A 24,471-nucleotide genomic window follows, 5' to 3' on the forward strand; every position below is an offset into this window, starting at 1 on the left:
GGTTCCATTATGCCAAGAGCACATGCCTGGGTTGTGGGCATAATCACCTGCAGGAGGGGGTGTGCAGGAGGCAGCTGATCAATGATTCTCATCATTGATGTTTCTATCTCTCTATCCCTCTTACTTCCTCTCTGAACTCAATGAAAATATATATATTTTTAAAAAGCCATCGATTTTTGGGTGCTAATTTTGTATTCTGTTACATTGCCAAATTCACTTATTAAATCTAGTAGTTTCTTGATGGAGTCTTTAGGGTTTTCTATCTATAATATGTCATCTGTGAATAATGAGAGTTTTACTTCCTCCTTTCAAATTTGGATGCCTTTTATTTCTTCTTCTTGTCTGATCACTGTGACTAGGACTTCCAGTACTATCCTATATAATAAAGAGGTAATATGCAAATTGACCCTCACACACTTGCACAAGATGGCCACCCCCATGTGGTCAAAGATGGCCACCACAAGATGGCTGGCGGGGGGAGGGTAGTTGTGGGCAATCAGGCCAGCAGGGGAGGGCAGTTAGGAGTGACCAGGCCAGCAGGGGAAGGCAGTTGGGGGTGACTGGGCCGGCAGGGGAGGGCTGTTGGGGGAGACCGGGCCTGCAGGAAACGGCAGTTAAGGGAGGGACCAGGCCTGCAGTGGAGGGCAGTTAGGGGCTACCAGGCTGGCAGGGGAGGGCAGTTGGGGGTTACTGGGCCAGCAGGGGAGGGCAGTTGGGGGCAATTGGGCTGGCAGGCAGAAGCAGTTAGGGGCAATCAGGCAGGCAGGCAGGTGAGCAGTTAGGAGCCCACGGTACTGGATTATGAAAGGGATGTGGGATTGGGCCTAAACCGGCAGTTGGACATCCCCCGAGGGTTCCCAAATTGGAGAGGGTGCAGGCTGGGCTGAGGGACACCCCTCTCCCCAGTGTACCAGGCCTCTAGTGTTGAATAAGAGTGTCGAAAACTGACATCCCTGTCTGATTCCTGTTCTTGCAGGGAATTATTTTATTTTTTGCCCATTGAGTATGATGTTCGCTGTGGGTTTGTCATATATGGCCTTTATCATGTTGAAATATGTTCCCTCTATTCCCACTTTGCTGAGAATTTTTATAAAAAATGGGTGTTGGATTTTGTCGAATGCTTTTTCTGCATCTATTGATATGGTCATGTGATTTTTGACTTTCACTCTGTTTATGTGATGTATCACATTTATTGATTTGCGAATATTGTACCAGCCTTGCATCCTTGGAATAAAACCCACTGGCCATGGTGTATGATCTTTTTAATATATTGCTGGATCTGATTTGCTAATATTTTGTTGAGGATTTTAGCATCTATGTTCATCAGGAATATTGGCCTGTAGTTCTCTTTCTTCGTAGTGTCGTTATCTGGTTTTGGTATTAAGGTAATGCTAGCCTCTTTGAAAGTGTGGAAGTATTCTTTCCTCTTGAATTTTTGGGAATAGTTTTAGGAGGATAGATGTTAATTCTTCTTTGAATATTTGATAAAAGTCCCCTGTGAATCCATTCGGACGAGGGCCTTTGTTTGTTCGATTTTTTTATAATTACTATTTCAATTTCATCAGCCAATTCAGGGTTTCTAATTCTGCCTGATTGAGTTTCTGAAAGTTGTATTTTTCAGGGGTTTGTCCATTTCATCTAGTTTGTCCTGTTTGTTGGAATAAAGTCCTTCATAGTTGTTTTTTGTTTGTTTGTTTTTTTGTTTTTTGTTTTTAATGATTGTTTGTATTTCTGTGGGGTCAGTTGTTACTTCTCCTCTTTCATTTCTGAATTTGTTTATTTGGTTCCTCCCTCTTTATTTCCTGGTGAGTCTGGCTAGAGGTTCATCAATCTTTTTTTTAAAAAATATATTTTATTGATTTATTACAGAGAGGAAGGGAGAGGGATAGAGAGTTAGAAACATCTATGAGAGGGAAACATCGATCAGCTGCCTCCTGCACACCTCCTACTGGGGATGTGCCCACAACCAAGGTACATGCCCTTGACTGGAATGGAACCTGGGACCTTTCAGTCCACAGGCTGACGCTCTATCCACTAAGCCAAACCGGTTAGGGCGAGGTTCATCAATCTTATTGATCCTTTCAAAAAGCAGGGTCTTGGTTTTATTGATCTTTTGTATTTTTTCTCATCTCTATGTCATTTATCTTCACTCTGATCTTTATTATTTCCTTCCTTCTACTCACCCTGGGATTTACTTGTTGCTCTCTTTCTAATTCTTTCAATTGTAGGGTTAGATAATTTATTACAAGTATTTTTTTTGTTTTTTAAGGTAAACCTGTATTGCTATGAAATTCGTTCTGAGGATTGCTTTCATTGTGTCCCATAGATTTTTTATTATTGTGTATTCATTTTCATTTGTTTCCAGGATGGTTTTTATTTCTTCTTTGATCTCTTTGGTAAGGCCTTCATTGTTTAATGGCATGCTATTTAGCCTCTATGTGTTTGATTGTTTTTCAGTGTTTTATTGTAGCTGATTTATAATTTCCTGCCCTTGTGGTCTGAGAAGATGATTGATATGATTTCAATCTTTTTAAATTTGTAGAGACTTAGCTTGAGGTTTTTTTGATAATATCCCATGTGCACTTGAGAAGAATGTATATTCCGTAGCTTTGAGGTGAAATGTTCTGAAGATGTCAATAAATTACGTCTGATCTAGTGTGTCATTTAGGATTGCTGTTTTCTTGTTGATTTTTTTACAACTTTATTGTTGAAAGTATTACATTATGTCCCCTTTTTTCCACCATTGACCGTCTGCAGCCTACTCCTGCCCCCTGCCCCAGGCCCTCACCACCCCACCATCTGCATCCATGAGTTATTCATATATGCATATAAGATCGTTGCTTAATTACCTCCAACCCATCTACCCTCCCCCCATTCCCTTCCAGATTCCGCACTGTGTTCCATGCTTTCATGCCTCTACATCCACTTCATTCATCAGTTTATTTTGTTAATTAGATTCCACATATGAGTAAGGTCATGTGATATTTGTCTTTCTCTGACTGACTTATTTCACTTAGCATGATACTCTCCAGGTCACTCCATGCTGTCTCAAAGCGTGAGAGATTCTTGTTTTTTACTGCTGCACAGTATTCCATAGTATAATATACCATAGCTTTTTAAAAAATTAAATTAATTTATTTTATTTTATCTATTTTTTTTAAATAACTGCTTATTGTTGAAAGTATTACATATGTCCACCTTCCCCCTGCATCAGCCCTCTCCAGCCTACTCCCACCCCCCTGTTCTATAAATGTCAATTAAATCTATCTGATCCAGTGTGACTTTTAGAGTCACTGTTTCCTTGTTAATTTTTTTGTCTGAAAGATCTATCCAGTGATGTCAGCGGGATGTTAAATTCCCCTACTATGACTGCATTGTTGTTAATCTTTCCCTTAAATTCCTCTAGAAAATTTTAAAATGTATTTACATTTACCCAATAGAGGGTACATATGTGATTACCAGATTATATCTCTTGTTGGATAGACCCCTTAGTATTATGTAGTGACCTTTGTTGTCTCTTATGATGGCCTTAATTTTGAAGTCTATTTTGTCAGGTAAGGGTATTGCTACCCCACTGTTGTTTTTTTCTTGCATGGAATTTTTTCCATCCCTTCACTCTCAATCTTGGTCTTTTCTTCTGTGGTGGGTCTCTTGTAGACAGAATATAGTTGAGTCATGTTTTGTATCCATTTAGCTACCCTATATTTTTTTATTAGAGCATTTAATCCATTTACATTTAAGCTTATTATTGACTAGAGGCCCGGTGCACAAAATTCGTGCACAGGGTGGTGGTGGTGTGTGTCCCTCAGCCCGGCCTGCATCCTCTTCAATCTGGGACCTCTTGAAGGATGTCCGACTGCTCGTTTAGGCCCAATCCCGGTGGGATTGGGTCTAAACAGGCAGTCAGACATCCCTTTCACAATCCAGGACTGCTGGCTCCCAACCGCTCGCCTGCCTGCCTGCCTGATTGCCCCTAACTGCTTCTGCCTGCCAGCCTGATCACCCCCTAACCACTCCCCTGCCAGCCTGATCAACACCTAACTGCTCCCCTGCTGGCCCAATTGCCCCTAACTTCCCTCCCCTGCTGGCCTGGTCACCCATAACTTCCCTCCCTTGCCAGCCTGGTTGCCCCTTACTGCCCTCCCCTGCAGGCCTGGTCCCCCCCAAATGCTCTCCCCTGCAGGCCTGGTCACTCCCAGCTGTCCTCCCCTGCAGGCCCGGTTACCCCTAACTGCTCTCCCCTTCTGGCCCTGTTGCCCCCAACTGCCCTCCCCTGCAGGCCTGGTCCCCGCCCCCAACTGTCCTTCCCTGCAGGCCTTGTCCCTTCCAACTGCCCTCCCCTGCAGGCCTGGTCCCCCCAACTGCCCTCCCCTGCAGGCCTGGGTCCCCCACAACTGCCCTCCTCTGCCTGCCATCTTGTGGTGGCCATCTTGTGTCCACATGGGGGTGGCCATCTTTGACCACATGGGGGCGGCCATCTTGTGTGTTGGAGTGACGCTCAATTTGCATATTACCTCTTTATTATATAGGATAAGGACTTACTTATTGGCATTTTTATTCTGTATGCCTAGGTTTCTCTCTATTTGTTCTTCTCATTTCAGCAGTCCCTTTAGCATTTCTTGTAATGCTGACTTGGTTGTCATGTACTCCTTTAGCCTTTTATTTCTGGAAAGCTCTTTATTTCACTGTCTATTTTGAATGATAACCTTGCTGGATACAGTAATCTTGGTTTTAGATCCTTACTTTCCATTACCTTGAGTACTTCATGTCATTCCCTTCTGGCCTGCAGTTTCTGATGAGAAATCAGATGACAGCCTTATAGGAGCTCCTTTATTGATAACAGTTTTCTTTTCTCTTGCTGCCTTTATGAGTCTCACTTTGTCTTTAATTTTTGGCATTTTAATTATGATGTGTTTAGGCATGGGCCTGTTAAGGTTCTTCTTGGTTGGGACTTTCTGTGCCTCCTGAACATGTGTGACTTTTTCCTTTACCAAGTTAGGAAAATTTTTTCCCATTATTTCTTCAAACATGTTATTTATACATTTCTCCCTTTCTGCCTCTTCTGGCACACCTATTATTTGAATATTGTTACGTTTCATGTTATCCCATAGCTTCCTTAAGCTGTCCTCCTGTTTTTGTTTTTGTTTTTTTCTTTTTGGTTCTCTGATTGAGTGATTTTTTTCAACCCTATGTTGTAATTCACTTATCTGATCCTCAGTTTCCCCTAATCTGCTGTGTATTCATTCTGATGTGTTTTTTATTTGTGCTATGTCACATTTTATTTCTGTTTTCATGGTTACTATATTCTTTCTCATGTTGTTGAGCATCTTTACCATCATTATCCTGAACTCTATATCGGATAAATTTTTATCTCCATTTAATTTTTCTCTTCTTCTGGAGAATTCTTTTGTTCTTTCATTTGGGGCTTGTTTCTTTGTCTTCTAATTTTGGCTTCCAGTTTGGGTTTGTGACTATGTATTAGGTAGATCTGCTACCCCTCTCAATCTCTAGAGCAGGACAGTGTCAAGTGCTTTTTCTGACTAATTAGATGAGGGAAAGGCTCAAAGCCTCCAGAGTCTGCCTCTGCCTGCAGACTGATAGGATTCCATCTTGCATTGCCCTCAGGCAATAGTCCATAGTTGTGGTGAGAATTTTTTCAGCAGGATGGGGCAATTGCTTCTGACTAGAGACTAATTGTTATTCTCAGTCTTTTAATGGGCCTCAGAAACTCTGTACTATGGGGCAAAGCCTTTTCCAATAGGGCGGGCCAACTGTTTTCCTCCCAGAGAAAAAACTGCTTAGATAGCCATTGTCTGTGTGAGAAAGATGACTTCTGCAACATGAGGGAATGACAGCACAGGGTGTCTGCCTTCTGATTTCTAACCCCAGAGCCCCCAATCTTGGTTTCTTCTCACACAGCTACAGTCCATTCTGCCCTCCCTTTGCCAGAGCACAAGGTGAATGGCTCTACATAGAATTTTGTGCATTGGCTCTTTAAGAGAGTTCCTGCATTTATAGCTGCCTCTCCCTGGAAAACAGCAATCCTCCTGCTTTTCACAGCCAGATGTTGTGTGGGCACCCTTCTCAGTTCTGATGCTCTCTGCTGGGGTGCTCATCTTGGGAATTAGATCCCAGAGTTCTCAGTGCAACCCCCCACAGCTCAGATATCTTTACAGAACTTCAGTTGCTGTCTGTGGGAGCCCAGCCAGCTCTTTCACGCTTCTGCCCCTCCTACCAGTCTCTATGCAGAGACTCTATGGTTTCTGTCATCAGTTATCAGGGTTCTCTCCAATGAAGCTTCAGTTGATTATTCAGGAAGTTTTTCTGTATTTATTTGTAATTCCATTTCTGTCCCAGGAGCATGTCCATGCAGCATCCCCTTACTCTGCTGCCTTTTCAAATATCTTATATAGATTTTAAGTGTACAATTCAATGATACATGATCTATATATTGCATTCTGTACCTAGCAACCAAAGTCAAATCATCTTGAGTCACTATATTTCCTTAGATGTTATTGGTCTATTCAGGTTTTCTGAATCTTTCTGGTTGAATTTTGGAAGATTGCATGTTTTTATGAATTTGTCCATTTCTTCTAGGTTGTCCAATTTTTTGGCATATAGTTGTTCATAGTATTTTCTTACAATCATTTGTTTTTCTTTGGTTCAATTGTTACTTCACCTCTTGCATTTCTTATTTTATTTATTTGGGTCTGTTGTTTTATTTTTGTTGTTGTTTCTTGAATCTTGCTAAATGTTCATCAATCTTGTTTATCTTTTCAAAATACCAACTGTTGATTTCATTTATCTATTTTTGTTTTTAATCCTCACCCAAGGATATTTTTTTCCATTGACTTTCAGAGAGAGTGGGAGGGAAGGAAGAATGGGGTAGAGAAAGAGACTGAGAAAAACAGAAACATGGATGAGCGAGAGACCCATCGACTGGTTGTCTCCTGCACACACCATGACTGGGACCGGTGATCAATCTTGCAACCTAGGTACATGCTATTTACTGGGAATTAAACCTGTTTTTTTTTTTCTTTTTGGGGGGTTGGGGGAGTCTAACCTGTGACCCTTAGGTCTTCAGGTCTATGCTCTCACCACTGAGCACTGGCCAGGGCTCAATTAAATTTTTAATTGGTTTTTTTTTCAGTCTCTATGTCATTTATTTCCTATATTTTCCTTATTATTTCTTTCCTTCTACTTATTCTTGGCTTTTATTGTTGTTATCTTTTTAGTTCTTTCATTTGTCAGGTTAGATAGTTTATTTGAGATTTTACTTGCTTCTTGAGGTAGGCCTGTAATGATTTGAACTTCCCTCTCAGGATTGTTTTCTCTGTGTTTCATAAATTTAGGGTTGCTGTGTGTTCATTTTTACTTGTTTCCAGGAAGAGTTTGATTTGTTCCTTGATCTAATTGGTAATCCATTCATTGTTAATGACACACTATTTAGCCTCCATGTGTTTGAATGTTTTTGAGGTTTTTTAAAATTGTAATTCATTTCTAGTTTAACGCTATTGTAATCTGATAAGAAGCTTCATATGGTTTCAATTTTTTAAAATTGTTAAAACTTATTTTGTGTCTAAGATATTGTCTATATTTAAAATGTTCCCTGCAGCCTGGCCTGTGTGGCTCAGTTGTTGAGCATCAACCAATGAACCAGGTGGTTGCAGTTTGATTCCTGTGATGGGCACATGCCTGGGTGTGGGCTTGATCTCAGGTAGGGAGTGTGTAGGAGGCAGCTGATCCACGTTTCTCTCTCATCATTGATGTTTACATTTCTTTCTCCCTTTCCTCTCTCTGAAATCAATATAACATATTTGAAAAATAATATTCCATGTACACTTGAGATGAATGTATGTTCTGTAGCTTTGTAATGAAATGTCTGTAAACATCAATTAAATGTATCTGATCTAGTGTGTCTTTTAGGGTTACTGTTTCTTTGTTAGTTTTTTTTCTTGGGGAATCTATGCAGTGGTGTTAGTGGGATATTAAAGTACCCTATTACGACTTTGTTGCTATCAATTTCTCTTTTAAAATCCCCAAGAGATTTTATCTTATATATACTTAGGTGTTTACTATTATTCATGATCTTCTTGGCTTTTGTTTTGAAGTCTATTTTGGCAGATGTAAATATTGCTTTTTTTTCATTTCCATTTTCATAGGGTATTTTTTTCCAACCTTTAACTTTCAGCGAGGGTGAATCTTTTTTTTTTTTTTTTTAAATATATTTTATTGATATTTCACAGAGAGGAAGGGAGAGGGATAGAGAGCTAGAAACATCGATGAGAGAGAAACATCGATCAGCTGCCTCCTGCACACCTCCCACTGAGGATGTGCCCGCAACCAAGGTACATGCCCTTGACCGGAATCGAACCCGGGACCTTTCAGTCCGCAGGCCGACACTCTATCCACTGAGCCAAACCGGTTTCGGGGAGGGTGAATCTTTTATTCTAAGATGGGTTTCTTGTAGACACCATATATGTCAATCATATTTTCTTATCCATTGTTAACCTATGTTTTTGATTAGAGCATTCAAACCATTAACTTTTAAAGTGTTTATATTTATTTATTTTTTATTGTTTAAAGTATTACAAATAGTAGTACATATGTCTCCTTTTTTCCCCATTGACCTCCCCCTGGCCGCCCCTATCTCTCAGCACATGCCCTCACCCCCCAACCCTTAGTGTCTTGTGTCCATGGGTTATGGTTATATGCATGCATACAAGTCATTTGGTTGACCTCTTACCCCCCCCCCCCGCAACCCGCCCCGACCTTCATGCTGTAGTTTCACAGTCTGTTTGATGCTTCTTTGCCTCTGTATCTATTTTTGTTCATCAGTTTATAATGTTCCTTATATTCCACAAATGAGTGAGATCATGTGGTATTTATCTTTCATTGACTGGTTTATTTCACTTAGCATAATGCTCTCCAATTGCATCCATGCTGTTGCAAATGGTAAGAATTCCTTCTTTTTTACAGCAGCATAGTATTCCATTGTGTAGATGTACCACAGTTTCTTAATCCACTAATCTGCTGATGGGCATTTAGGCTGTTTCCAAATCTTCGCTATTGTAAATTGTGCTGCTATGAACATAGGGGTGCATATATCCTTTCTAATTGGTGTTTCTGTCTTTTGGGGATATATTCTTAGAAGTGGTATTACTGGGTCAAATGGCAGTTCTATTTTAAATTTTTTGAGGAAAGACCATACTGTTTTCCACAGTGGCACACCAATCTGCATTCCTACCAGCGGTGAAGGAGGGTTCCTTTTCTCCACATTCTCTCCATCACTTGTCATTTGTTCATTTGTTGACAAAAGCCATTCTGGCAGGTTTGAGATGGTATCACATTGTTGTTTTGATTTGCATCTCTCAGATGATTAGTGACTTTGAACATTTTTTCATATGTCTCTTGGCTTTCTGTATGTCCTCTTTTGAAGTGTCTATTTAGGTCCTTTGCCCATTTTTTTGATTGGATTGTTTATCTTCTTTTTGTTAAGTTGTATGAGTTCCCTGAAAATGTTGGAGATTAAATCCTTATCGGTGATATCCTTGGCAAATATGTTCTCCCATGTAGTAGGCTTTCCTGTTGTTTTGTTGATGGTTTCTTTTGCTCTGCAGTAGATTTTTAATTTGTTGTAGTCCCACTTGTTTATTTTGCCCTAGTTTACATTGCCCTAAGAGCTGTATTGATAAAGATATTGCTACTACAAATGTCTGCTATTTTGCTGCCTATGGCTTCTTCTAAGATTTTTATGGTTTTCCATCTTACGTTTAAGTTCTTCATCCATTTTGAGTTTATTTTTGTATATAGTCTAAGTTGGTGATCTAGTTTCATTTTTTTGCAAGTATCTGTCCAATTTTCCCAACACCATTTATTGATGAGACTATCTTGACTCCATTGTATGTTCTTGCCTCCTTTGTCAAATATTAATTGGGCATAATGACTAGTGTTGATTTCTGGGTTCTCTGATCTGTTCCACTGTTCTATATGTCTGTTCTTGTGCCAGTAGTAGGTCGTTTTGAGAACAGTGGCTTTGTAGTATAGCTTGATATCTGGTATTGTGATCCCTCCAACACTGTTCTTCTTTCTCAAAATTGCTGCAGCTATTCGGGGTCTTTTTTTGTTGTTGTTGTTGGAATTTTGACAGAGTGAATATGTTATTTTTTTATTTTCTTTATTAATTAAGGTATTACATATGTGTCCTTATCCCCCCATTACCCCCCATCACCCAACTCATGCCCTCACCCTCCTGTTGTCTGTGTCCATTGGTTAGGCTTTTATGCATGAATGCAAGTCCTTTGGTTGAACTATCCCCCTTACCCCACCCTCCCCTAACATCCCTCTGAGGTTTGACAGTCTGATCAATGTTTCTCTGTCTCTGGATCTATTTTTGTTCATCAGTTTATGTTGTTCATTATATTTCATAAATGAGTGAGATCATGTGATTTTTATCTTTCTCTGCCTGGCTTATTTCACTTAGCATAATGCTCTCCAGTTCTATGCATGCTGTTGAAAATGGTAAGAACTCCTTTTTTACCTCAGCATAGGATTCCATTGTGTAGATGTATCGGGGTCTTTTTTTTATTTTATTCCAGATACATTTTTCGAAAGTTTGTTCTAGGTCTTTGAAGAATGCCATTGTTATTTTAATGGGGATTGCATTGAATTTATAGATTGATTTGGGTAGTATGGGCATTTTAATGATGTTGACTCTACCAATCCATGAACAGGGTATATTCTTCCATTTGTTTATGCTTCCTTTAGCTCTTATTTCTGCGTCCTGAAATTTTCTGAATACAAGTCCTTCATCTCCTTGGTTAAATTAATTCCTAGGCATTTTAATGTTTTTGTTGCAATGGTAAACGGGATTTTTTTTTTTTTTTGGTTTCTCTTTCTACCAAGCCAGCAATACAAGAAATGCTAAAGGGAATGCTGTAAAAAGAAGAAATAGAAAGGGAGGAAGGAACAAAGCCATAAAGTACAGAAATAGCTAGAAACGATTACCTATCAATAATAACATTAATTGCAAATTGATTAAATGCTCCAATCAAAAGACATAGAGTGACTTAATGGATAAGAAAACATGACCCATATATATGCTGTCTACAGGAGACCCACCTCAGAACAAGGGACTCACACAGACTGAAAGCATGGAAAAATATCTACCAGGCAAATGCAAATGAAAAAAAAAAAAGCTGGGTAGCAATACTTATATCTGACAAAATAGACCTCAAAGTGAAGAGACAAGAAAAGCCACTTCATAATTCTAAAAGGAATGATACAACAATCTTATCTAATAAAAGAGTAATATGCAAATTAATCATCACTCTGCCACACCCACCAGCCACGCCCACCAGCCAATCAGGAGCGAATATGCAAATAAACCCAAACAAGATGGCTACAGCCACAGAGAGCAGTAGGGAGGCTTGGGTTTCCCTGGCAATGGAGGAAGCCAAGCTTTCTGCCTGCCTTTGCTGGCCTAGGCCTCCACTCAAGGCTACAAAGTTTCAATGATAGAAGATACATAAGTCCAAACAGAAATGGTGGCAGCCACGGAGCTGGAAAGAGCAGGAGGCTAGGGTTGCCCCCGGTGATGGAGGAAGCCAAGCTTTCCACACACCCTGGCCAGCCCAGGCCTCCGCCTAAGGCTACAAAGTTTCAATTATAGAAGATACACAAATTCCCCCCAAAATGGCTGCCGCCACAGAGCAAGCAAAAGGCTTGGCTCCGCTCCAGGCTACAAAGTTTCAATTGTAGAAGTTAAATAAACCCCAGATACCAGGGCCTCCGCTTGGGTCACCAGGGGGCATGGCCGGCCTGCAAACCACCACAGGACCCTCGCCCAGGCCACCCCACACCCCAAGGGAACCCCCATCCTGATCTGGGACATCCTTCAGGGCAAACCAGCTGGCCCCCACCCGTGCACCAGGCCTCTATCCTATCTAATAAAAGAGTAATATGCAGATTGACCATCACTTCAACACACAAGATGGCTGTCCCATGTGGTCAAAGATCCTGCCCCCATGTGGACACAAGATGGCCACCACAAGATGGCCAGCAAGGGAGGGCAGTTGGGAGGAACCAGGCCTGCAGGGGAGGGCAGTTGGGGGCGATCAAGCCTGCAGGGGAGGGCAGTTAGGGGTGACCAAGCCGGCAGAGGAGGGAAGTTGGGGGCAACCAGGCCTGCAGGGAAAGGCAGTTGGGAGGGACCCAGGCCTGCAGGGGAGAGCAGTTGGAGGGGACCAGGCCTGCAGGGGAGGGCAGTTAGGGGAAAACAGGTTGGCAGGGGAGAAGTTAGGCATCAATTAGGCTGGCAGGGGAGTGGTTAGGGGGTGATCAGGCTGGCAAGCAGAAGCAGTTAGGGGCAATCAGGAAGGCAAACAGGCGAGCAGTTGGGAGCCAGCAGTCCTGGATTGTGAGAGGGATGTCCAACTGCCCATTTAGGATCGGGATCAGGCCTAAACGGACAGTTGGAATCCCTCGAGGGGTCCCAGATTGGAGAGGGTGCAGGCTGGGCTGAGGGACACCAACCCCGTGCACGAATTTCGTGCACTGGGCCAATAGTAAGATATAACTGTGGTAAACATTTATGCACCCAATGCAGGAGCACCCAAATACATAAAAAAAGTCTTCTGGAAGGTATCAGGGCAGAGATTGACAGCAACACAATCATAGTAGGAGACAGTAATACCCCATTAACATCACTGGATAAATCCTCTAGACAAAAAATTAGTAAAGAAACATCAATCCTAAATGACTCACTAGGTCAGATGAATTTAATCAACATCATTAGAACATTCCAAAGAACATTCCCCAAAACTACAGAATATACATTCTTCTCAAATGCACATGAGACATTGTCAAAGATAGACCACATATTGGGACTCAGGCAAGGTCTCTCCAAATTCAAGTGGATTGAAATGATACTAGGCATATTCTCAGATCACAATGGCATAAAATTAGAAATCAACTACAGTAAAAACAATCACAAAAATTCAAACACTTGGAGGTTCAATAACATACTATGAAACAATGAGTGGGTTACCAAAGAGATGAAAGAAAAAATAAAAAACATCCTGGAGGGAGGATCCAAGATGGCGGCGTAGGTAAACACCTAAACTGCTGCCTCTCACAACAATTTCAAAACTACAACTAAAAGACAAAATGTCTATCACCCAGAACCACAGGAAAGCTGGCTGAGTGGAAGTTCTACAACTAGAAGGAAAGAGCAAACAGCATTGAGGGGTGCACAAGCGCTGAAAAGCTGAGGTACAGAGGCGCGCGAATCTGGCTGGCGACAGGCGACTGGGAGCGCTGCTTTTTACAACCTGAAGGGAGACAAGCTCCTGATTACTCCAAACTCCAGTTTCTGGGGAGATGCTGGGGACCCAAACTCCTACGGGGAGAAGCTGGACTGTCTGCCATCGGGTCAGAAAGTGAGGGTGGCTTGCTTGCAGGGCTGAGCGCAGGAATAATTGTTTACTGTGCTGGGGCGCAGGACGCGGGGACGTGGTCTGAGACGCAGAGCTGGCTAACTGGCAGCCATTGCTGTTTGCCACGCCCTAGCCTAGTCACGCCCTTAGACCCCGCCCCGCACAACCTACAAACCCACCCAAGCTCCAAGCAGTGGCTTTAGCATATGAATGACCTGCCCTATAGCAGCATAACCTCACAAACTTGCAGCCCAGGTCAGACAGCTCCAAAACCTCCAAACCACAAGCAGAGAGGAGAAAACTGTAGTTCTCGCTGTAGCGCCTGCTGGGTGGCTTCAGACAGTAGCTGACCTGCACCCCATTGGAGATCCAGAAGCCAGTGTACCTAGTGGTTAGTGTGAGACACCAGATTTCAACTCCTCACATCCATAAGTGACACATTCAAGAGGCAGACTCAGTGAGCACCAAAACCCCACTAAAACAAGTCCTGCACCATAAACGTGTCTCCAGCGCAGCAGTTCTTCCATTATAGACACAGGGGGTCCTCACAGCCAATTGGCCTGGAGGTCAATTCCTCCCAGTGTACCAACAGCAATCAAGGCTTAACTACACCAAGACTTTGCACTCAGCCCACAAAGGGGTGTACTAAAGGCGTCCACCTCAGGTGATTGGGGAGGCTGAACTACTGGCCCCTATAGGTCACCTACCACACAAAGCCACTCCATCAACACAGGAAAGCAGCAAAATGCAGAGACAAAGAAACATGTCATGAATTAAAGAAATGGAGGAAAGCAAACTAATGGACGACATAGAGTTCAGAACCACATTTATAAGGTTACTCAAGAATCTTCTAAAAACCGCTGAGGAACTTAGTGAGACCTTTAAGGACCTTAATGAGAATGCCAAAAAAAATGGAAAAGGACCAGTCAGAAATTAAGCATACACTGTCTAAAATAAAGAATATACAGAAACTCAACTATAGATCAACGTACCCCAAGAATCAAACCAGAGATCTGAAATATGAGGAAACAAAAAACACCCAACCAGAAAAAAAAAAGAAAAAAGAATCCAAAAATATGAAGGTAGTGTAAGGAGCCTCTGAGACAACTTTAAGCATACCAACATCTGAATTTTTGGGGTGCCAGAAGAAGAGAGAGAGCAAAATATTGAAATCCTATTAGAAGAAATAATGACAGAAAACTTTCCCTACCTGGTGAAAGAAATAGACTTACAAGTTCAGGAAGCATACAGAACCCCATACAAGAGGAATCCAAAGAGGAGCACACCAAGGCACATCATAATTAAAATGCCAAGGGCAAAAGACAAAGAGAGAATCTTGAAAGCAGCAAGAGAAAAACGGTTAATTACCTACAAGGGAGCACCCATACGACTGTCAGCTGATTTCTATGCAGGCCAGAAGGGAGTGGCAAGAAATATTCAAAGTGATGAAGAGCAAGAACCTTCAACCAAGATTACTCTACCCAGCAAAGCTATCATTCAGAGTTGAAGGTCAGATAAAGAGCTTCACAGATAAGAAAAAGCTAAAGGAGTTCATCACCACCAAACCAGGATTACATGAAATGCTGAAGGGTATTCTTTAAGAAGAGGAAGAAGAAGAAAAAGGTAAAGATAAAAATTATGAACAACAAAATGACATCAAATACATACCTACGAACAAGTGAATCTAAAAATCAAGTGAATAAAAAATCTGAAGAACAGAATGGACTGGTGAATATAATAGAATCAGAGACATAGAAAGGGAGTGGACTGACAATTCTCAGGGGGAAGGGGGTGTGAGGGGTGCGGGAAGAGATTGGACAAAAATCTTACACCTATGGATGAAGACAGTGATGAGGGGTAAGGGCATGGGGTGGGGTGGGGAATCAGGTGGAGGGGAGCTATGGGGGGAAAAAAGAGGAACACCTGTAATAATCTAAACATTAAATATTTATTTAAAAAATACATCCTGGAAACAAATGACAATGAAAACACAACAATCCATAATCTTTGGGACACAGTGAAAGCAATCCTGAGAGGGAAGTTCATAGCATTACAGGCCAACCTCAAAAACAACAACAACAAGAAAAACTGGTAATAAACCATGTAACTCTGCAACTTGAAGAATTAGAAAGAGAGCAACAAGAAAATCCCAGTGTGAGCAGGAGGAAATAAAAAATAAAGATCAGAGCAGAAATAAATGACATAGAGACAAAAAAAAAAAAAAAAAAAAAAAAACAATAAAAAAATCAATGAACCAAGAGATGGTTCTTTGAACGGATAAACAAGATGGATGAACCTCTAGCCAGGCTCACCAAGAAGCAAAGAGAGAGGAGCCAAATAAACAAAATCAGAAATGAAAGAGGTTAAATAACCACAGACCCCACAGAAATAGAAGAGTCATTAAAAAATACTATGAGCAACTCTACTCCAACAAACTGGTCAACCTAGAAGAAATGGACATATTCCTAGAAAAGTACGACCTTCCAAAACTCAACCAAGAGGAATCAAAAAATATGAATAGGCCTATAACTATGGAGGACATTGAAGCATTAATCAAAAAACTTCCAACAAACAAGAACCCTGGAGCAGACGCCTTCACAGGGGAGTTTTTTCAAACATTCAAAGAAGAAATAAAACCTATCTTCCTCAGACTATTCATAAAAATTCAAGAGGAAGGAACACTTCCAAGCTCTTTCTACGAAGCCAGCATTACGCTTATCCAAAAACCACATAAAGACAATAAAATAAAGAGAAGTACAGGCCAATATCCCTCGTGAACATAGACGCTAAAATCCTCAACAAATTTCTAGCAAATCTAATCCAGCATTACATTATAAAGATCATACACCATGACCAAGTGGATTTATTCCCAGGATTCAAGGATGGTACAATATCTGCAAATCAATAAATGTGATACACTCCATAAACAGAGATAAAAACCATCCTATATAATAATAGAGGAATATGCAAATTAGCCTGGATGCAGTAACATCATGACTGCTCAGCAGGAGGAATGCACAGCAGGAGTGGGTGGGCAGGGACTGCCATCACCAGGAGGGTCTCTACGTGGCCCACCCTGGGGAGGCCCCCGGCAGAGTTGGCCCCCTCCCAGCCCAGCCTGGAGGCTGCCCGGCTTGGGGGCAGCTCCCAGTGGAGGCAGCCCCCATTCAGCCTGGCCCTGAGGCCACCCGGCTTGGGGGTGGCCTCCAGCTCTGCTATCTTGAGTTTGTGGTTTCCAAGGAAACAATCATAAGGGATGATAAACCCTCCATAAACAGCTCAGCCGGTGTATATCTAAGCACTGGCTTCATTTAAATAGAGCCTTTCCCCCGGTGAATGAGCCCAACCCTCCCTGGATCAGGCAGGTTCCTGTGGCGTGCAATCTCCACACAATACAACAGGGGCCCCAGTTTTGTCCCTGGAGATCTTATATGTGTTAGCTTAGGGCAGCAGGGAAGGAAGGGAAAAGGCATCATGTGGGCTAGCTCTGGCCAGCAAGCAGAAGGAAACTGTGTCTGGCAGACACTCCCTTCAATGTGTAAGAAGAATCAAATAAACCAATACAAACACCCCCCCTTCACCCTGGGAGACTGAGGGGCATCCTGCCCAGGCATTGCATACCTGCTTTCCACCCCCCTCATCCAAATGGACAGGTTAGGGTGTTAAGGGGAGGAGGAGGAGCTTCGCAGGAAGGGGATCCTCAGAACCACACCCCTGCCCTCCCTCCAGACCTGACCTCGGAGCACAGAGCCTGACCCTGCCCCCAGCAGATTTGCATATCCCAGACCCTTCGGTGCTTCCAGGCACTGCACATTCCCGCATCTCCCCTGCCTCCTAGCTGCTGACCCTCATGATCTCCTACCCCAGAAGCACTCTGTCATCCCCAACTTTCAGTCTTTATAGCCTAAATGCATGGTGGGCGTAGTTGCTTCTCCAAGGATTTTATTTGATAAGAACCCAGCAAAGTCGCTTAGCAACTGAGCTGCTCAGACTTCATCAGGGACAACAAATAACACACCTTACTTGGCTTTGATAGCAAAGCAATCTTATTCTTTTATTTTTTAAATAGATTTTTATTGATTTCAGAGAGGAAGGGAGAGGGAGAGAGATTGAAACATCAATGATGAGAGAGAATCATTGATCATCTGCCTCCTGCATGTGCCCTACTAGGGATTGAGCCTGCAACCCAGGCATGTGCCCTTGACTAGAATAGAACCTGGGACTCTTCAGCCTTCAGGTTGAAGCTCTAGCCACTGAGCCAAATCAGCTAGGGCAAGCAATCCTTTCTTAAAGTCTTGATTTTTGACATAAACAAGTGGATTTGAATCATATCAAACCAATACACATTTTTTAATGAAATGTCTCTTCATTTCTACTAATACAATTCTACCTTAAAGCTTATGTTGTATAGTCTATTCTAATAAAAGGGTAATCTACACTAATAAAAGAGAAACATGCAAATTAACCGTACCTCCGCAACGCCCACAAGCCATGGCCACCAGCCAATCAGGAGCGAGTACACAAATTAACCCAACCAAGATGGCAATGGCCACAGAGCTGGAGTGAGCAGGAGGCTTGGGTTGCCCAGCAATGGAGGAAGTCAAGCTTCCCACCCACCCTGGCCAGCCCTGGCCTCTGCTCAAGACTACAAAGTTTCAATTATAGAAGATAAATAAATCCCAGATACTTGCTTCTAGTTGGCCCTGGCCTCCGCTCAAGGAGGTGATGAAAAAAAAAAAAGAAAAGAAAAAAAGGAGGGGGTGGGAGCTTGGGTCACCGGGGGGTGATGAGGCCAGGATGGGATGGCAGTTGTGGGTGATCAGGCTGGTGGGGGGCGGGGCTGTTGGGAGTAAGCAGACCAGCAAGGGGGCCAGTTGGGGGTGAGCAGGCCATCAGTGGAGGTCAGTTGGAGGTGATCAGGACAGCGGGGGGGGGCAGTTTGGAGTGAGCAGGCCAGCAGGGGGGCAGTTGGGGGTGACCAGGATGGTGGGGGAGTATTTGGGGGCAAGCTGGCCAGCAGCGGGGAGCCGTTGAGGGCAAGCAGGCTGGCAGACAGAGTGGTTAGGGGCAATCAGGCAGGCAGGAAGGCAGGCAGGCAGGTGAGCGGCTGGAGCCAGCAGTCCCAGATTGTGAGAGGGATGTCCAACTGCCGATCCCTGTAAACCGGCAGTAGGACATTCTTCGAGGGGTACCAGATTGCAGAGGGTGCAGGCCAGGCTGAAGAACACCCCCCCATGCATGAATTTTGTGCACCGGGCCACTAGTATGCTAATAAGGCCAGACATCTTCTGGACATCCATCTGGAGGTCCTTCCGCACAAAGCCAAGGTGGTGGGGGCCGAGGCAGAGGCAGTTAGGGGCGACTACTCGGGCAGGGGAGGGCAGTTAGGGGTGACTAGGCTGGCAGGAGAGGGCAGTTAGGGGCTGCCGCGGTGATATCCAGCATCTAGAAGGGTTCAGGAATCTGGAGAAGGCACTGCAGCATAAATTAATAAAGAGAATAGAAATATAATATAAATTTTAATCCATGGGGGAGCCAGAGGAACTCAACTGTAGTAGCCAGTTTCTCGGAATCTCCAGACCCCTCGCTCTTTATTAGCACAAATTGCCCTAAGGTAAAGTAGATATACATATCAAAGGCTAAGGTTTAGTATATAGTAAGCATCGTCAATTTTTGGGGAACTGCCTTCGGCTGTTCAGGTGTTTGGCCAGCAGGAGGCAATAACATGTAGATTAAAGTGCCCTCAGCTGTCTGGTAACAGGCAGTAATATATGCAGATCTTCAGGTTTGGGGAAATGCCCCTGGCCATTGATTCAGCCCTGCTGATAAGCCCCAAGTTCCATCAACCTTTTGATGAATCTTTTTGCATTTATGACCTGCTGGAATTAGCCTCCAGCACATCACCGTTTTTGATTCAATAAATTTAAGAAGAATGTATGTTTTAAGATTTTAAAATTCAATGAAAAGGATAGAGTTCTATCATGTCTCTTTAAATTGCTGCCAGGCAGCCCTAACCAGTTTGGCTCAGTGGATAGAGCATCGGCCTGTGGACTCAAGGGTCCCAGGTTCGATTCTGGTCAAGGGCATGTACCTTGGTTGTGGGCACATCCTCAGTAGGGGGTGTGCAGGAGGCAGCTGATTGATGTTTCTCTCTCATCAATGTTTCTAACTCTTTATCCCTCTCCCTTCCTCTCTGTGAAAAATCAATAAAATATATATAAATAGCTGCCAGGCATCAAAGGAATCAGTCTGCAGTAAGTTTGTTGGGGGCCAATAGTTCTTTGAGCCCTTTTTTCAATGTCTAACAGTTTTTTATGTGTACATGCTAGCAATGATACTCTAGCTCTGGATGGTGGACAAACGATCGCGATGCAGGTCCGACCTTCTCTGGCTTGGTCCTAGGCAACCTGCAGTGATGCACAGCTGCTGACTGCTAGCATGGCAAGGCATCTTCACCATCCTCCATCTCTGGACTGTTTCTCCTTTGTTGTCAGCATGTTGCTTGGGGCCACTGCTATTCTGTGGCTGGAGCAGTCTGGCTAGTTCCTCTCTCAGGTCCATTGTTGCAGGAATCCACATGGGCTTGGAGGAGTTTTCTGGAAATATATAAGCATATTCTCAACCAAAGGTTAATAAAGGAATCTTTTCTCTAAACTAGACTTGGGATCCTTTGATTTTTGCCCAAGGAATTTTCCTTTGGCTTATTTTGATACCATCTGTGTTTTCATGAGTGTCTTGTTATCAGCATTACAAATGAAAAATAATTTTTAGAGTAAAAAATTTAAGTAATTAAGGTTTGATGTAATTTTCTTACAGGGGATTATTCCAATATCTCTACTTTTTTGATTTAAATAATTTTAAAAGGCCTTTGGAAATCCTGCAATGCAGTCTTGATAGCTTTTAATTTCAATTCTTTGTACAGAAATATGACTGTTCTGGATTCATTGCATGATAAGCAGTTTTTACTATGAGATGAATTATCAGTAACAAATTAGTTAATTCTTCAGGAATAGTTTCCTGTCTAGAACAACTGAATTTCCTTGAATATTCACTTATTTCAATTTGCCAATTTAAATAAATTTGAAATAAGGCTTATTTTTAAACTTTGTTTGTCCTTGGCTGTGGACAGTAAATGATACTAATTGAATTTCTTCTATGAGTCTTTGAGTAATCCTATCTAATAAAAGAGAAATATGCAAATTAACCATCACTACACTACACCCACAAGCCACGCCCACCAGCCAATCAGGAGCGAGTATGCAAATTAACCCAACAAAGATGGTTGTGGCCACAGAGTGAGCAGGAGGCTTGGGTTTCCCAAGCAATGGAGGAAGCCAAGCTTTCCACACACCCAGAAAGGCCCATGCCTCCACTCAAAGCTACAAAGTTTCAATTACAGAAGATAAATAAATCCCAACAAAATGGCGGCAGCCATGGAGCTGGAGAAGGCAGGAGGCTTGAGTTGCCCCCAGTGATGGAGGAAGCCAAGCTCCTGCAGCCCTGGCCGGCCATGGACTCCACTGAAGGCTACAAAGTTTCAATTATAGAAGATAAATAAATCCCAGATCCCAGGGCATCTGCTTGGGTCACCATGGGGCGTGGCTGGCCGGCAAACCACCACAAGCCCCTCACCTAGGCTGCCCCATGCCCCAAGGGAACCCCCATCGTGATCCGGGACACCCTTCAGGGCAAACCAGCCAGCCCCCACCCGTGCAATAAGCCTATATCCTATCTAATCCTTTCTAATAAAAGAATAATATGCAAATTGACCATCACTCCAAAACACAAGATGGCTTCCCCCATGTGGTCAAAGATGACTGCAACCATGTGGACACAAGATGGCCACCACAAGATGGCCAGCAAGGGAGGACAGTTGGGAGGGACCAGCCCTGCAAGGGAGGGCAGTTGGGGGTGATCAAGCCTGCAGGGGAGGGCAGTTAGGGGTGATCAGGCCTGCAGGGGAGGGCAGTTAGGGGCAAACAGGCTGGCAGGGGAGTGGTTAGGGGGTGATCAGGCTGGCAGGCAGGCAAGCAGTTGGGAGCCAGAAGTCCTGGATTGTGAGAGGGATGTCCGACTGCCCGTTTAGGCCCAATCCTACCGTAGGATCGGGCCTAAACGGGCAGTTGGACATCCTTCAAGGGGTCCCAGATTGGAGAGGGTGCAGGCTGGGCTGAGGGACACATAAGCCCATGCACAAATTTCATGCACCAAGCCTCCCTATTTTACATAAGCTTTGTTTAGGGAGGTAAAAACACAAATTATTTACTTTTTGAGGCCTAATACATTGATTTTTAATTATAGTTTTCCAGATATTTGAAAGAAACCTCTCTTTATTTCATTCCAGAGTAATTTTTAGGCCAGCTTTTAGAGAGTTTCTTTTTTAAAAATCTTTTTCTTTCTTTTTTACACCAAGCAACCTACATGGCTGCTGCCTTTTGAATGCACACCAATACTGCTTGGCCATGTCTCTGCATTAAATGACTCCCTTTTTGTTCATGGTGACTACTATTAATGATCAGATTTAGCGCTTGAATAATAACCTTTAGTTGACCCTGTAAATATTAGTGGAAGAGATTTAAAAATTTTTAAATTTCTCCTTTTTTTAAGCCTAAAATTTACTTTTATACAGTATTCTTTTGGGCTCATTTGCATACTCAAAAGGATTATGGGAGGCTTCAGTAACTTTCTCACAGGACTTCTGGTATGCAAATTTTTTACTTTGGCTTTTATATTAAAAATATTGGCTTCTTGTATATTACATGCACCTGATTAAGCTTTGTTTACTTGCTGCACCTCCCGCAGCCCATATTACTCAGCCACGTGGGACCACAGGTTCAGACCATAGGTTCAAGCTTACAACTATAGTCTTTGGTTATAATTGTGCTGGGACTTGCACATGGCTTTGCCATGAGAGGACCGTGCCCTCTCATTAGTCCCAGGCTTGAACCTGTCCAAATGCTGTAGCCGCTCCCCATACCAGAGAGGCCCACACCAAGATGCATCATAATTAAAATGCCAAGGGTTAAAGACAAAGAGAGACTCTTAAAAGCAGCAAGAGAAAAGCAGTTAGATACCTACAAAGGAGCACCCATATGGCTGTCAGCTGATTTCTCAACAGAAACTTTGCCCAGAAGGGAGTAGCAAGAAATATTCAAAGTGATGAATAGCAAGGACCTACAACCAAGATTACTCTACCCAGCAAAGCTTTCATTTAGAATTGAAGGTAAGTTAAAGAGCTTTACAGAGAAGAGCAAGCTAAAGGAGTACACCACCAAATCAGTATTACATGAAATGTTGAAGGGTATTCTTGAAGAAGGAGGAGGAGGAGGAGGAGGAGGAGGAGGAGGAGGAGGAGAAACATAAAAAAAATATGAACAATAAAAAGGCAATAAATACATATATATCAGCAATTGAATCTAAAAAGAAAAATAAATGAATAAGAAATCTAAAGAACAAAATAAACTGATGAATAAAATAGAACCAGAGCTGCCAGTCCATGGGCTTTGGGCACTGCTGAGCCACTGGTGTTTTCCTGGCCCCCCAAAGCCATAGGCGCCCAGACCCCAACACCACCAACTGGCACCAGGAAGAGAAGTTAAACTTCTAGAGAAACCTAATAGATAATCTCACAACAGATGATACAAAAAATAATCCATATGGGGTGCAGGTACTGTAAAATAATACAAAACTTTCTATTTGATCCAGTTCAAGTACCTTCCCCTGGCTATGTCAATGAAGAAACAGCTGCAAGTTAGACAAAGAGGATACTGTTAAAAGGCAAAGTGGCAAAGTCCTGGTACAAAAAAATGACCTTCAGAGTGAGGGCTTAACGAGGACTGTGAGCAGAAGCAGAAGAGCTGGACCGCAGGAGCCCTGCTTACCTCACCAGGCACTGCAACCTCAAGGGGACACGGGAGGGGGACACTGTGAGAAGAAGACTGGTGGTGCCATCAATGGCATTGGGCCTGCTGCGGCTCTGCAGCCCACTGGGTATCCTAGGCCCCAACAGGGTGGCATGGGTTCCTGTACCAGTACTGCGAACAGCATACTAGTACACCCAACTCAACACTTCCTCAAAAGATGGGGTGCCAGGTAAACAGACTGTGGGCTGCGAGCCTCAGAAAAGACCCCAGTCATCCTAAATGGAGATTCCAGACTCCCTTCCTGGGCAGAATGTCCTGCCATGGAAGTACCAGACTACATCCTCCAGATACCAGCCCCAGATTATCCTTAACATTGGGGCTTAGCTGGAGACAATGTGGATCACAAAGAAAAATATCTTTTCAAAGCTATCCTAAGGAGGACCTTCCTCCCCATACAGAGGAAATGTGCCCTGGCATGTGGGAGCAGGGTATGAACATGCCCTTCCCTAGGAAGAGAATCTGGGATTCATTAAATGAGGCTGTTCACAGAAGTCCTGAACATCTATTTTAAAGAAGAGGATCCCACCCAGGCCGTGGCTGCATTGGAGGTAGGAGTGGGGAGAAGATGGACTAGGACATGGAGGTAGAGGAAGATCTGGCAACTTTAGTAGCAGCTACTGCAGAAGATGTGGATAAGGCAGATAAGGGGAGGGGATTTGTGCGTGCAAATGAGTGACTTTGAGCATGTTTTCATATGTCTCTTGGCCTTCTGTATGTCCTCTTTCTAAAAGTGTCTATTTAGGTCCTTTGTCCATGTTTTGATTGGATTGTATATCTTCATTTTGTTAAGTTGTATGAATTCCATGTAAAACTTGGAGATTAAACCCTTATGGAAGATAACATTGGCAAATATGTTCTCCCATGCAATGGGCTTTCTTGTTGTTTTGTTGATAGTTTCTTTTGCTGTGCAGAAGCTTTGTATTTTGATGTAGTCCATTTGTTTATTTTCTCCGTAGTTTCAATTGTGCTAGGAGCTGTATCGGTAAAGATATTGCTATGACAAATGTCTAAATTCTGCGGCTTATGGAGTCTTCTAAGATTGTTTATGGTTTCCCATCTTACATTTAAGTCCTTTAAACATTTTGAGTTTATTTTTGTGTATGATGTAAATT

The 24,471-nt window shown here is 42.9% G+C and overlaps 1 pseudogene across 1 annotated transcript; it reads left to right on the forward strand.

Moving 5' to 3' along the window:
• Window positions 1-23,092: 23,092 nt before the first annotated feature.
• On the forward strand, window positions 23,093-23,946 carry LOC308240116 (uncharacterized protein C4orf19-like; annotated as a pseudogene). The gene has a single exon. The product of its transcript is annotated as an uncharacterized protein C4orf19-like (transcript).
• Window positions 23,947-24,471: the final 525 nt, after the last annotated feature.

Source organism: Plecotus auritus (assembly GCF_963455305.1).
Source record: "Plecotus auritus genome assembly, chromosome: X".
NCBI classification, from domain to species: domain Eukaryota; kingdom Metazoa; phylum Chordata; class Mammalia; order Chiroptera; family Vespertilionidae; genus Plecotus; species Plecotus auritus.